Source organism: Myotis davidii, unplaced genomic scaffold (genome assembly GCF_000327345.1).
Source record: "Myotis davidii unplaced genomic scaffold, ASM32734v1 scaffold363, whole genome shotgun sequence".
Lineage (NCBI taxonomy): Eukaryota > Metazoa > Chordata > Mammalia > Chiroptera > Vespertilionidae > Myotis > Myotis davidii.
The window spans coordinates 1,182,214-1,184,482 of record NW_006294069.1 but is presented as its reverse complement, the minus strand read 5'-3'; the positions used below and the strand labels follow the sequence as shown (position 1 = coordinate 1,184,482).

Below are 2,269 nucleotides of genomic sequence, written 5' to 3'. Positions count from 1 at the left end.
TCACATACAAAGAGCATGGAAAAGGAAGTGCATTGTGTCTAGAGATAATTCAACAAATATTTATTTATTGATTATTTTATTTTTCAATTGCAGTTTATATTCAATATTATTTTATATTAATTTCAAGTGTACAGCATAGTGGCTAGACAATCATATACTTTATGAAGTGGTCCCCTCTATATTTCTTTCTATTTTTTTCACAAATAGGATTTTTTGGTACCATTAAGTCTGAATTTTAAACAGATTTTTGAATCCATCAGCTCATTCGACTTTAGCACCTGTCTCATCCCCAGTAGCTTTTCCAGAACTGCTACCTTCACCATGAAGTTCCATGTTCTCCTGGTCCAAACTTGGACTTCTTCAGCATTTCGACTTTTCTAACAAAAACATCATGGAGTGGATAAATAGATTGGCAAGCCGTTTCTATGTCTTTTCCAATGCTACCTGGAATCAATTTATTGACCGCTTCTTTCAAGTCATTGTCAGCACCTCTGGAGTCATGATTTCCATCACCATCTTCTGGATTTGATGGACCTGTTGATGCTGAGCACGGGAGGCCTTCCGAATCCATTATTGCATTTTTTAGCAAAACCAACACAAAATATACGAAGCAAAAAACCATCAGTAGTCCTTTTTAATTTTTTTTAATCTTTATTATTGAAAGTATTACAGATGTCCCCTTTGGGTTTTTTTTGTTGTTGTTTTTTCCAATGACCCCTTCTACCCCGCACCCGCCCCTCCCAAGCCTTCACTACACTATTGTCTGTGTCCATGGGCTACACATATAAGTTCCCCAGTTATTCTGCCCCCTGCCCACTCCCCACCCCCATCTGCCCTCTGAAATCTATCAGTCTGCTCCATGGTTCTATGTCTCTGGATCTATTTTGTTCATCAGTTTATTTTGTTCATTATATTCCACATATGAGTGAGATCATGTGATACTTATCTTTCTCTGACTCCCATCGGTAGTCAACATGAGCTTCAATCATGGTCTGCCATTTTTTTTTTTTTACCCTGGAGTACATTTTGTCACGGGTAAGATCTGTGCCATGGAAATTAGTCAGACTTTTTGCCCTCTGTGCCATGGAAATTAGTCAGACAGTTTTTGCCCTGAATATTCTTAGCAATTAGCTTAAAATTAGTAATTTTCTAAATGCAACCTCATCATCCTGCAGCTAGGCTCACTTCAAAACCACCACCCTTGAGACCATCAATGAGATTTGTTTCCTTGAGTTCTCATGCCTAGTGTTTTTCCAATATTTCTTTCTCTTTTTAAAAATGTTTTTTATTGATTTTAGAGTGAGAGAGAAAGGGAGATGGAGAAAGAGAAACATTGATGTCAGAGATACATCGATCTGATGCCTCCTGTTGAACTTGAAAGCTGGGCATGTTCCCTGGCCAGGAATCGAACCAGTCACCTTTCGGTGCATGGGACAACGTTCAACCAACTGAGCCACATGGGCCAGGGCTTTCCAGTATTTCTTATATTAAACATAATTGGTGCTTTCTCCTCACACCAATCTATCTTAGAAAATGGATCAACCACTTCCTTCTTGGCTCCCTTTTGGCCGCTTATTCATAAAGTGCTTGTTCCTTCCAACCACCATGGTGCTGCTCAGAGAGCCAAAGGGACCCCCCAATATTTTGAGTACCCACCTACCACAGTACATAGTTATTCTAATATTATTGACTATATTCCCAATGGTGTACCTTATATCTCTGTGACTATTTTGTGACTACCAACTTGTAGTTCTTAATCCCTCACCTTTTTCACCCAGTCCCCCAACCCTCACCCCTCTGGCAACCATCAGTCTGATCTCTGTATCTATGAGTCCATTTCTATTTTGTTTGTTTATTTTTCTCTTTGGATTCCACATATAAGAGAAATCGCATGGTATTTCAACAGATGCTTTTCGAGGCATTGCTGAATGCCAGTCACTATGCCAGGAGTGGATAACTAATGTCTATGATGTTATATAGACTGCTATATGGAAATCCACTGCAGGGTCACCTGAGCCAGACACGGAGGGTCAAAAAAGGCTTCCTAGAGGATGTAAGTAGAATTAATGAAGAGCCTGGCACATTCCAGGATCTAAAAGCAGCCTAATGAGGATGCCAGAAAATGAGAGGGAATAGCACAAGGCAGCAGGGACTACATCATTCAGGTCCTAATAATCATACAGTTACCGTTTACTTCACAGAGAACTGAATACTATGCTGAGCATTTAATATGAACTACCTTACTTAATCCTCCCAACAACACTGTGAA

The 2,269-nt window shown here is 39.6% G+C and overlaps 1 pseudogene; it reads right to left on the bottom strand.

The window, feature by feature from the left end:
* Positions 1-222: 222 nt before the first annotated feature.
* LOC102768937 overlaps positions 223-2,269 on the bottom strand; it is a 42,958-nt pseudogene continuing 40,911 nt past the window's right edge.